This window comes from Procambarus clarkii, chromosome 84 (assembly GCF_040958095.1).
Source record: "Procambarus clarkii isolate CNS0578487 chromosome 84, FALCON_Pclarkii_2.0, whole genome shotgun sequence".
Lineage (NCBI taxonomy): Eukaryota > Metazoa > Arthropoda > Malacostraca > Decapoda > Cambaridae > Procambarus > Procambarus clarkii.
Window position 1 is genome coordinate 13229597 of NC_091233.1, and position 13177 is coordinate 13242773.

The window sequence follows — 13177 nt, forward strand, 5'->3', positions numbered from 1 at the left end:
ATCCAGTTCTGGAGAGTGTGGGAAAGCAGCCAGAGGATCAGCTTCTGTTGAGTAGATGGAGACCCATTGAGCCTCCCTCTTCAGTTGTCTGTGAGGATGTGACCCAGCTTGGTAGTGTTATTATTGATTGTGAGCAGACAGTACTCCAAGCAGCTCCAGAAGTCATGGGAGGAAATTTTGGTAAAACAATTGAGAGTGGTAAAGTAGCATTTGGATCTAAGTTGCGTAGTTGTGATTCTTATTCTATGTGGAGTAAGTATTTCTCATTGGGTACATTGAGTCAGAGTGTGTGTAGGATGGTTGAAATCTACTTTTATTCTGCAGGAGCCATTTTCTTGTGAAGTAATGGACTGTGGGACATCTTTGTCAAGCCTTGTGGTTGAGCAGAGAGAGTTTACTCAAGTAGGTTGTGCAACCAGTAGTTCTGAGGAAGTGGTGAGTTATACTAGAGTAGTGTCTCTATATTCAGATCCAGTTAATTTTGATGCACGAGTGATAAAAGTGTATGTTCCACTCAAGTGTGGTGTTGACTTTCAGAGTCATATTGTGGGTGAAGGATTAAATCATACTGGGGAGCAGATGTTTGAGGCTCCAGGTGTGTATTTCAAGTTGGGGGATAAGTTTATCCTACCTAGTGTTAATCATTGTTAAGGGTTTCAGATTGTCCTTGGGTGTTTCCCAGATAATCTGCTGTGCATCTTCAAGATGTTAAGACCCTTAAACCTTTCGGTTGATTGGTTGTCATCAGACGTAAATCACTTGGGAAGTGATGGTGAGGGTTGTCAAGTTTTCGGTATGTTAGTCTTTTGGAAAACTAGACGGTTGATGATAGTGTGTGTTGTGTTCAAGTTCACCATCAGGGGGTGTGAACTTGTCTTGAGAGTTATGATTGAGATATGGTGCCTAGGCATATGCCTGTTTTCTTTCACTGATCGTTATGACAGAGTTATGAGGCAATTGATTTCTGTGTTCCTTATGGATCATCTGAGTCAGTTCGATCAGGTAGTCTTTGCACTAATCTTGGGTTGTATTTCTTGGTTTGAAGGTCAAAGGGTTGCTAAGTCGGTATGTTATGTTTCGGAAGGTTCTATAAATGGGAAAGTCTTATGCATAATTGTGATGTTTAATGCTAATTTCTCTAATTTTAGTATCCATTGGGCGAGAGTATGTGTTCCACAGAGGATCCAGAGTGATGAAGAGCAGATGTCTGTGTCAGAGCATACCCAGGAGAAGTCCCAAATCTACTCAACATCCAGTCAGCTTCAATTAAGCAGTTCAGCTCCAGAAAAAGGAAGAAATGGAAAATGGAGTCTGTTTTGGAAAAATTCACCATGTGGAAAAGGAATCACGTGGAAATACGGGACTGATCTTAGAGAAATAGTAGCAACAGATAGAAAGATAAATTGCCGTGATAACTGTGTGCAAGCAGCTACCTTTATTGACAATTCTATTCATGCTAATAATGATAATGTTGATAGGTGTGTGAAATATGATCTGAAACAAAGTGAATTAATGAGATAGTACCCTGGAGAGATAAATTTGCATACTCCAGTGACACATATGTAGAACATAGTCATAAGACTGAAATTTCTGAGTTTCCTGTAAGACTATATTTGGAGTGTTTTCATTTTTGTCCAGAAATGTGTTCTTATTACTTTTACATGTTTGGTGTAATTAATACCATAAATCTCAAGTGTCATACATTTTACTTTGAAAAAATGCCATTGATCTTCAATCTATTGCATTTTTTTTCTTGGAGGTGGAAGTGTTACGTACTCCTAGCTGAATACGTATATAAATTTAAAATAACTTGTTTTGTTCCATTATATCATTGCCTGTATATGTACACACATTGTGTTTTTGTAAATTATCGTGTGGTGTGGCAGTGTCAGTGGGGACAGGAGCACGGTTGCTTTTCACACGTCTAATACCTGTTAGATTCGGGAATTTAGAATTGCTGGACCTGTTCAGTTTGGGAGTTCCAGATGTCACTTTTATTAAGTTTATGTAATTGTTTATTTACTGTAATTAAGCAGGTGGCATTGTACTTATATATTTTGCAAGTAACTATTATATGTAATTTGCATTCTTATGTGTTTTGAGAAGAAGTGGTTGTTCAATTAGTTTTAAATATTAAAAAGTCTTTAGTTTCCATCCCTCATCCTGGATGAGGCAGACGGGAGAGAATTATGGGTACAGACGGGGGCGCGAGTAGTCAGTAGCTTCAAGGGACTCGAAGGAATAACATGTGGGAGATAAGTCTGTTTACTTGTTGTTGTGCCATATTTTATTATGTTATATTAAGTGTAACGACAATATTTTTTGGTTTGTTGTATAAGTTAACTTTACCATCTGTGTTTTTATATTATACTGTATTCAATATATATATATTATAAGTCATATGTATAATTTTTCAGTCCTAAAGGAAAGTTGTAACAAAGTGCTCATTACTTATCAAGGGGTTATACTGGTGACCCGCTCTGGTGAACAGCAGTTTTTTTAGTAACCCTAGACCTTTTTTAAAGTTAGCTGTTATAGGGTCACGAGCCGTAACATACGATAGGTAACACTCCCGTGGTTCTTCCGGCTCCCATCTGCAAGGCTGCCCCATCTTCATGTTCTTCAACTGTGGTGCCTGTCACTGCGCCCTCGCCGTGTGCCCAGACTGTGCTGGGTGCTGGGGTGGATGTGGGCCCTCCTACTGTGCTCAACCTGGTTTCCCGTGTGGTTGAGGATGCTACCGTCCTGCGTAGAGCGTCGGTTCGCCCTGCTTGTGTTGATTGGGTCTCTGGGTCGACATCCGGCTCTGATGATGTGCAGCCGGTGCCCAAGCGTTCCCGGCGATCTTCTTCTGCCTGGGCTGATGTGGGAGAATTCGACGATTGTGGGTCATCCAGCGACGGCGATGTGGTTCTGGTTGCGTCGCATTCTTCGGTGGTGGCGGAGGTCTATGTGCCTGTGATTGCCAGTTACAGTGTTTCGGACTTCCCTTCTGGTGTGGTGCCTGTGGAGAGTGCTTTGGGTGCGTCGCCCGTGTTAGATGGTTCTGGTTCTGCGAGGGGGGGTGGTTCCTGCGTGTTCCATGTTTCCGGTTCCTGTGTGTAATAGTGTGCGCTTGTTTGTGGAGTGTTTGTGTGCCCTTTGGGCTGCTTGTGTGGCCCTGTCTGTTTTTGTTTCCGTTATCGTGTATAGCCAGTGTTCCATTCTTTTTATGTGTAGTCTTATGTTCCTTTCGTTTTCTTGTGTTGTGTATCGGTGGTTGGGGTGTTGGGTTCGGGTTCGGGTACTATGTGGCTTACTATTATTTTTGTATTGTTTTGCATTATGTTTATGCATTTGGTGGGTTTTTGTTGCCGGCCTTTTGGCCGGTGTTTTCTGTTTTTTATGTGTTTTCTGTATTTCATGTGTTTTATGTATTTTAATTATTTTGTGTATTATCTGTATTTGTCATTGTTTTCTTTTGTGCTTTGTGTTTTGTGATTTGTGTTTTGTGTTGTTTGTTTTGTTCTAGGTTTGTTGTATTTATACGCATGCTTGCGTGTCATGGTCCCGTTCTCCTCATATCTTGTACTGTTGTATCTCTGTTCTGGATTGCATTATAATTGTGTTAATTGTTGTGTTTTTGTTGTCGCCCCTTCAGGCCAGTATTTTGTGCATTTATACTTTTGTACTTTTTTGCTTTTGTGCTTTTGTAATTTGTGATTTGTGTGCTGTTTGTTTTTTTCTCATTTATTATATTTATGTGCATGCTTGCATATAAAAATAAAAATAAAAGATAAAAAACTTAATTGTTCCAACAGTCTGTTTGCAAAAAGATAATTTTCTTATATTTCTTAGACAGCTTTGTAAAAGCAGGAAAAAAGTAGAAGGAAAAATAACGGAAATGCTTAAGCAGACACGACTTAACATACAAAAAAGGAATAATTTAAACAGGGGAATTGAAGAAATCGAGCAGAGACCAAAGCATTCATATCAGATTGAAGACAGGCATCTAGAACAGAGAACAATTCAAAAAATAAAGAAAACCCAAAATATTTTTTCCCATATGCGAAATCAAAAGCAAAACCCACTGCCAGTATTGGAGCTATTCGTACAAGTGAAGGTTTATGCACTGAGGATGACAAAGAAATTAGTGAAATCCTAAAAAAGCAGTATGCGGACATGTTTAGCACTCCTATAAACAACATGAAGGTGGAAGATCCGGACATCTTCTTTAAGTGATATCCCAACGCCTGTGATTTTTATTTATTTATATATACAAGAGTTGTTACATTCTTGAACACCAATAGCACACATAGCGTTTCGGCAAGTCCTTAATCTTACGTTCCTTGGAATACGACCCTGCCAAATCGTTTAACAACCAGGTACCCAGTATACTGTTGGGTAAACAGGGGGCTACAGTTAAGGATTGATGCCCAGTTAATCCTCCCGGGCCAGGATACGAACCCAGAATAAAGCGCTCACGAAACCCCAGGCGATTGTCTTAACCACTACACCACGGGGACCATAAATGTAGCTGATATCAACACGAGCGTGGCAGATGTTGAAAGAGATAATGACAACATGCCCATGCACTCAGCTCTAGGTCCAGACTCATGGAATTCAATATTTATAAAGAAGTGCAAAGTGCCAGTAGCACAGGCATTCAGTATAGTGTGGAGTGCCTGTGAGCTTGGACACGCTGGAGATACCAGATGCGCTTAAATCAGCCGACATAGCCTCTCTACACTAGGAAGGGAGCAAAGCATTGACAAATAATTATTGACCAGTTGCACAAACGTCCCACATAATAAAAATATTTGAGAGAGTGATCAGCAGTCACCAGTTTCATGGAGACCAATGACCTCTATAACCCAGGCCAACATGGATTTAGAGCGAGAAGATCATGCCTCTCATAGCTACTTGACTACTACGACAAAATCACTGAGGCATTAGATGAAAAACAGAATGCAGATATAGTATACATGGACTTCACAAAGGCACTTGATAAATGTGACAATCGGGTGATAGCACACAAAATAAGGTCAATAGGAATAACTAGTAAAGTAAGACGGTGGATACTCAATTTTCTGTAGAACAAAACAAAAGGAGTAACAGTCAACCAAATAAAATCAGGTTCAATCGCAGTTAAAAGGTCTCTACCTCAAGGTACAATCCTTGCACCACAGTTTTTCCTTATTCTAATATCAGATCAGAATGATCACACAAAAATCAGCATGAAAATTACCTCTGCTGAAGACATTGGAAACTACAAGCCGATACCAATAAAGTTTTCGACTGGGCCGTAGAAAACAATATTATATATAACAGTATTAAATTCAAGGTATTCAGGTATGGTAAAAATACTCTGAACCAAAAAATACTCGGGACCATTTGGTCCCGCCTCTCAACGGTCAATCAACAGGTGTACAGGTTCCTGAGCCTACTGTGCTCTATCATATCTACACTTGTGTATGGAATTTGCCTCCACCACATCACTTCCTAATGCATTCCATTTGTCAACCACTCTGACACTAAAAAAGTTCTTTCTAATATCTCTGTGGCTCATTTGGGCACTCAATTTCCACCTGAGTCCCCTAGTGCGTGTGCCCCTTGTGTTAAACAGCCTGTCTTTATCTACCCTATCAATTCCTTTGAGAATATTATATGTGGTGATCATATCCCCTCTAACTCTTCTGTCTTCCAGCGACGTGAGGTTTAATTCCCGTAGTCTCTCCTCGTAGCTTATACCTCTCAGCCCGGGTACTAGTCTGGTGGCAAAGCTTTGCACCTTTTCCAGCTTAGTCTTATGCTTGACTAGATATGACTCCGTCCTGGGGCTGCATACTCCAGGATTGGTCTGACATAATTGGTATACAAAGTTCTGAATGATTCCTTACCATGTTTCTAAATGCCGTTCTTATGTTGGCCAACCTGGTATATGCTGCTGATGTTTATCCTCTTGACATGGACATCAGGGGACAGGTCTGGCGTCATATCAACCCCTACCACTTTCTCTCTGACTCTTGAAGAATTTCAACTCCCAAATGATGCCTTATATATGGCCTGTTGACCAGACCACACACTAGAAGTTGAAGGGACGACGACGTTTCGGTCCGTCCTGGACCATTCTCAAGTCGATTGTGACAATCGACATACTTCAGCCACGTTATTGTGACTCATCGCCTGCATATATGGCATCCTGCTCCCTACACCTATCTTCATCATATTACATTTGCTTGGGTTAAACTCTAACAACCATTTGTTCGACCATTCCTTCAGTTTGTCTAGGACCTCTTGAAGCCTCAAGCTGTCCTCCTGTCTTAATCCTTTACATAATTTTGGATTCGTCAGTAAATATTGAGAGGAACAAGTCTATACCCTCTGGGAAATCATTTACGAATATCAGAAACAGGATAGGTCCGAGTACAGAGCCCTTTGGGACTCTACTGGTGACATCACGCCAATCTGAGGTCTCACCCCTCACTGAAGCTCTCTGCTTCCTATTGTTTAGTTACTCCCTTATCGACTGGAGCGCCCTACCAGTTACTCCTGCCTGTTTCTCCAGCTTATGCATCATCCTTTTATGGGGTACCGTGTCAAAGGCTTTTCAACAGTCTAAAAAAATGCAATCCGCCCATCCATCTCTTTCTTGCCTAATCTTTGTCACCTGGTCGTAGAATTCTATTAAGCCTGTAAGGCTAGATTTACTTTCCCTGAACCCATGATGATAGGTTGTCACGAAGTCCCTTCTCTCCAGATGTGTTGCTAGTTTTTTCTCACGATCTTCTGCATCATCTTGCATGGTATACAAGTTAAGGACACTGGCCTGTAGTTCAGTGCCTCTTGTCTGTCACAATTTTTGTATATTGGGACTATATTAGCCTTCTTACATATTTCTGGTAGGTCTGCCGTTTCCAGTGACGTACTATACGCTATAGAGAATGGCAAGCAAAGCGCTCCTGCACACTCTTTCAATACCCATGGTGAGATTCCATACGGGTCAACAGCCTTTCTCACGTCCAGATCAAACAGGTGCCTCTTGACATCATCTCTTGTAATTTCGAACCCTTCCAAGGCCGCCTGGTTTACTGCCATCTCTCCTAGCGCAGTGACCTCTCTTTGTTATATTGTGAACCTCTTCTTGAGTTATTCACACACCTCTTTGTCATTCTCTGTGAACCTGTCCTCACCCGTTCTAAGTTTCATTACCTGTTCCTTCACTGTTCTTTTCCTCCTGATGTGGCTGTGTAGTAGCTTTGGTTCGGTTTTTGCTTTATTAGATATATTATTTTCATACATTTTCTCAGCTTCTGTTCTCACACTAACATTCTCGTCCCCTGGTTCTCTGGTATCTCTTTCTGTTTTCTGGTGTTTTGTAAATTCGGAAGTTCCTCCACGCACTATTGTTCAGTTCCTTTGCTGCCATACATGCCCTATTAAACCATGGATTCTTCTTTTGCTTCTCGGATTTTTCCTGTCGGGCCGTGATAAACCCGTTTACTGCCTCCTGACACTTTTGGGTGACATAGTTCATCATGTCTTGTACGGACTTAGTTCTGAGTTCTGTGTCCCATGGTATATCCCTTAGGAATTTATTCATCTTATAGTTTCCCTTTCGATACGCAAGCCCTTTGTTTCCCAGTTCTTTTTTGGGGGAGATAATTCCTAGCTCAACCACGTACTCAAAGCTCAATACATTATGATCACTCATTCCCAAGGGGGCTTCCAACTTAACTTCCCTTATATCCGACACATTTAGGGTAAATATCAGATCAAGCAAAGCTGGTTCATACTTTCCTCTCATTCTTGTCGGTCCCTTGACGTGTTGACTTAAAAGGTTTCTTGTTGCCACGTCCAGCAGCTTAGCTCTCCATGCGTCTAGTCCTCCATGTGGGTCTCTGTGCCCCCAATCTATCTTCCCATGGTTGAAGTCTCTCATGATTTGTAGTCTGGATCCATTCCTGCTAGCCACAGAAGCTGCTCTCTCTATTATATTGATGGTGGCCATGTTGTTTCTATCATATTCCTGTCTGTGTCTTCTGTCATTCGGTGGGGGGTTACATATGACTACTATTATAATTTTCTGTCCTCCAGTTGCTATGGTGCCTGATATGTAGTCACTGAAACCTTCACAGTTCTGATAGTGTGTGTGTGTGTGTGTGTGTGTGTGTGTGTGTGTGTGTGTGTGTGTGTGTGTGTGTGTGTGTGTGTGTGTGTGTGTGTGTGTGTGTGTATGTGTGTACTCACCTAGTTGTGTTTGCCGGGGTTGAGCTCTGGCTCTTTGTTCCCACCTCTCAACCGTCAATCAACAGGTGTACAGATTCCTGAGCCTATTGGGCTCTATCATATCTACACTTGAAACTGTGTATGGAGTCAGCCTCCACCACATTACTTCCTAATGCATTCCATTTATCAAGCACTCTGACGCTAAAAAACTTCTGTCTAATATCTCTGTGGCTCATTTGGCCGCTCAGTTTCCACCTGTGTCCCCTAGTGCGTGTGCCCCTTGTGTTAAATAGCCTGTCTTTATCTACCCTATCAATTCCCTTCAGAATCTTGAAAGTGGTGATCATGTCCCCCCTAACTCTTTTGTCTTCCAGCGAAGTGAGGTTTAATTCCCGTAGTCTCTCCTCGTAGCTCATACCTCTCACCTCGGGTACTAGTCTGGTGGCAAACCTTTGAACCTTTTCCAGTTTAGTCTTATCCTTGACTAGCTATGGACTCCATGCTGGGGCTGCATACTCCAGGATTGGCCTGACATATGTGGTATACAAAGTTCTGAATGATTCTTGACACAAGTTTCTGAACGCCGTTCGTATGTTGGCCAGCCTGTTCAACATACGCTGATGTTATCCTCTTGATATGGGCTGCAGGAGACAGGTCTGGCGTAATATCAACTCCCAAGTCTTTTTCTTTCTCTGACTCCTGAAGAATTTCCTCTGCCAGATGATACCTTGTATTTGGCCTCCTGCTCCCTACACCTATCTTCATTACATTACATTTGGTTGGGTTAAACTCTAACAACCATTTGTTTGACCATTCCTTCAGTTTGTCTAGGATTTTTTGAAGCCTCAAAGAGTCCTCTTTTGTCTTAATCCTTCTCATAATTTTGGCATCGTCCGCAAACATTGAGAGAAATGAATCTATACCCTCCGGGAGATCATTTACACGTGTGTGTGTGTGTGTGTGTGTGTGTGTGTGTGTGTGTGTGTGTGTGTGTGTGTGTGTGTGTGTGTGTGTGTGTGTGTGTGTGTGTGTGTGTATGTGTGTGTGTGTGTGTGTGTGTGTGTGTGTGTGTGTGTGTGTGTGTGTGTGTGTGTGTGTGTGTGTGTGTGTGTGTGTGTGTGTGTGTGTGTGTGTGTGTGTGTGTGTGCTAACCTAGTTGTGCTTGCAGAAGTTGAGCTTCGGCACTTTAGTCCGCCTCTCAGTTGTCAGTCCACCTGTACAGGTTCAAGAGCTTATTGTGCTGTATCATATCTACATTTGAAACTGTATATGGAGTCAGCCTCCACCACATCACTTCATAACGATTTCTGTTTATTAACAACTCTGACTGAAAAAAATATTTCTAAAGTCCCTGTGGCTCATTTGGGTACTCACATTCCACCTCTATCCCCTTGTGCGAGAACTGCCCATGGAGAATTATCTGTCCTTATCTGCTCTGCTAATTCCCCACAGAATTTTGTATGTGATGATCATGTCCCCATTAACTCTTCTGTCTTCCAGCGACGTGAGGTGCAATTGATGCAGTCTTTCCTTATAACTCATACCTCTGAGTTCTGGAACTAGTCTAGTGGCATACTTTAGAACCCTCTCCAGCTTCGTTTCGTGCTTGATAAGATATGAACTCCAAGTTGGGGCCTCATACTCCTAGAATGGCCTTACAAATGTGGTAAGAGTAAGAGTAAGAGGCCTTACAAATGTGGTAAGTATATATAGAGTTACCTAATGTCCCGCCACTCTGATGAGCCTGTCGGTCGCCCAGACGGAATCACGGTGAACCCCTGGAAGAATGGTAGACAGTTGGTGTGGGACTACACATGCGTTTCAACTTCAGCCAATACCTATGTTGACTTCAGTGCTACACAAGCAGGAGGAGCTGCCAATCACCGGGAAGTGGCCAAGTCACGTAAATACAGAGACCTTGAGCACCACTACAATTTTGTACCCATTACCTCAGAGACACTTGGTGCCTGGGGTAAAAGTGCTGCTAGCTTTTTGAAGGAGTTGGGGTCTAAGCTAATCGAAACAACTAGAGACCCTAGAGCTGCCAGTTTTCTTTTTCAGCGCCTTAGTGTGGCAATCCAGAGAGGAAATGCTCACTGCATCCATGGTTCCTGCCCGCCATCTGAGGAGCTGGAGGAGCTGTTCAACTTGTGACAAGCAGCCTTGTACCCTGCATGTAATCAATATTGCAACTTTTTTGTGTAATGACATTTTCAAATAAAGTTAGATAAATATACACACATACCAAAAGAATAGTGGTAGTAGGAGAAGAAAATATCAGTGTTCAGTGAGGATCCACAAGGTCTTCTCTGAGTACTCTTCATTGTACCAGAGGTGGTACCCCTTCTAGGTTTAACATATATATATATATATATATATATATATATATATATATATATATATATATATATATATATATATATATATATATATATATGTATATATATATATATATATATATATATATATATATATATATATATATATATATATATATATATATATATATATATATATATATTATACATATGTCGTACCTAGTAGCCAGAACGCACTTCTCAGCCTACTATGCAAGGCCCGATTGGCCTAATAAGCCAAGTTTTCATGAAATAATTGTTTTTCGACTACCTAATTTACCTAACCTAACCTAACTTTTTCGGCTACCTAACCTAACCTAACCTATAAAGATAGGTTAGGTTAGGTCAGGTAGGGTTGGTTAGGTTCGGCCATATATCTACGTTAATTTTAACTCCAATAAAAAATAATTGACCTCATACATAATGAAATGAGTAGCTTTATCATTTCATAAGAAAAAAATAGAGAAAATATATTAATTCATGAATACTTGGCTTATTAGGCAAATCGGGCCTTGCATAGTAGGCAGAGAAGTGCGTTCTGGCTACTAGGTACGACATATACATGTATATATATATGTGTGTGTGTGTGTGTGTGTGTGTGTGTGTGTGTGTGTGTGTGTGTGTGTGTGTGTGTGTATGCTCATAGACTATTAACATATTCCAACTCTTAGTTTGTCCTCATATCCAAACTCTTAATATGTCCCCTTATCCCAACACTTAGTCTCCATACCTCAGCTCATAGAATGTCCATATATCCCACATCTTAGTTTTAATATTCAGCTCTTACCCCTGTCCATACATCTCAGCTCTTAGCCTCCATATCCTTGCTTTAATTCGTCATTTCCCTTCTTATAATATGTCCACATATTCCAGCTTTAATTCGTCATATTCCCTTTTAAAATATGTCCACATATTCCAGCTCAAATTCGTCATATCCCTTCTTATAATATGTCCACATATCCCAGCTCATTGTCTTCCTGTCCCAGATTTAAAATTTATTCACTTACCAGAGCTCATTGCATTCATATTCTCTCCAAGTAATATACAGTCTAAGGACTTGGGCTGGACGGTAGAGCGACAGTCTCGCTTCATGCAGGTCGGCGTTCAATTCCCTACTGTCCAAGTTGTTGGGCACCATTCCTTCCCCCTCTTCCATCCCAAATCTTTATCCTGACCCCTTCCCAGTGCTATAGTGTCGAAATGGCTTGGTGCTTTCCCCTGATATTCCTACCTCCTCTCCTCCTTAGGACTGTATAAGTAATATACAGTCCTAAATGACAGAATATAGGCGTAATGGAAAGAATATTGACATACTAGTCAGGATATAGTCATACTAGACAGAATAAACAACATAACGGTCAGAATATTGTCATACTTTCAAGAATGTAGTCATACGCTTCAGAATATAATCATACAGGACCCAATATACACATAGTGGCCAGAACAAATTAAAACTGACCAGAACATATTCATACTGACCAGAATGTGGTCATACTGGACAGAATATAGTCGTAATGGACAGAATGCAGTCATACTGAACAGACTATACTCAACCTGTCCAGAATATAGACATACTAACAGAATAGAACCTAGCCAGAATAGGTCATATTGACCAGAATTTTCGATTGAGTCGACAACGAACAGTAATGTACTACCGGCACCCTAAATAAATTCATATTGTCCGGAATATAGTCATACTGGCCAGAATATTGAATTACGGGTCAGAATATAATCATACTGGCCAGAATATTGTCTTACTGGTCAGAATATAGTCATACTGGCCAGAATATTGGATTACTGGTCAGAATAAAGTCATACTGGCCAGAATATTGTCTTACTGGTCAGAATATAGTCATACTGGCCAGAATATTATCTTACTGGTAGAATATAGTCATACTGGCCATAATATTGTCTTACTGGTCAGAATATAATCATACTGGCCATAATATTGTCTTACTGGTCAGAATATAGTCATACTGGCCAGAATATTGTCTTACTGGTCAGAATATAGGCATACTGGTCCGAATATTGTCTTAATGGTCAGAATAAAGTCATACTGGCCATAATATTGTCTTACTGGTCAGAATAGTCATACTGGTCAGAATATTGTCCTACTGGTCAAAATATAGTCATACGGACAGAATAAACAATCGCTTCACATGACCTCGTAAATTTCTATTCGAATTATTAAAGTAGAAAATACAAATAACATTAGTAGCTTACGTGGACGGGAGCAGCACAACCTTCCTCTATGACGTCCACGGGCACACTGAAGTATCGGAGGTGCCGGCTGTAACAATAATCTCATGAAAACACGACCTCGTACATTTACGGAACATTTCAAGTAATCGGTGTATATTCCTTAACGAGATTTGGAATGGTAATATTATTAAGTTTAGGAAACTGATGAATTGTCTTCGTATGGATTCGACAGATAAATTGTGTTCGTAGGGATGAAATAATTGGACTGAAAAAACAAGAATTTGGCGATGAATATTATTGTATTGTATTGAAAGTAAGTAAAAAACTCACCTGCAAAGTAAGTAGTTAGACCACTTTGAGTATGTCGGTAATATTAGTGTTGTGGCGTGTTATCTTGTTGTTGGTGTTAG

The 13177-nt window shown here is 40.7% G+C and overlaps 1 protein-coding gene across 1 annotated transcript in view; it reads right to left on the reverse strand.

Moving 5' to 3' along the window:
• The window catches only part of LOC123747578 (uncharacterized), a 60334-nt gene extending 47508 nt beyond the window's left edge, over positions 1–12826 (reverse strand). Inside the window, exon 1 of the mRNA XM_069316559.1 lies at positions 12789–12826. The gene's annotated coding sequence lies outside the window, so the exon portion shown is untranslated. The remainder of the gene's footprint in view (positions 1–12788) is intronic.
• Positions 12827–13177: the final 351 nt, after the last annotated feature.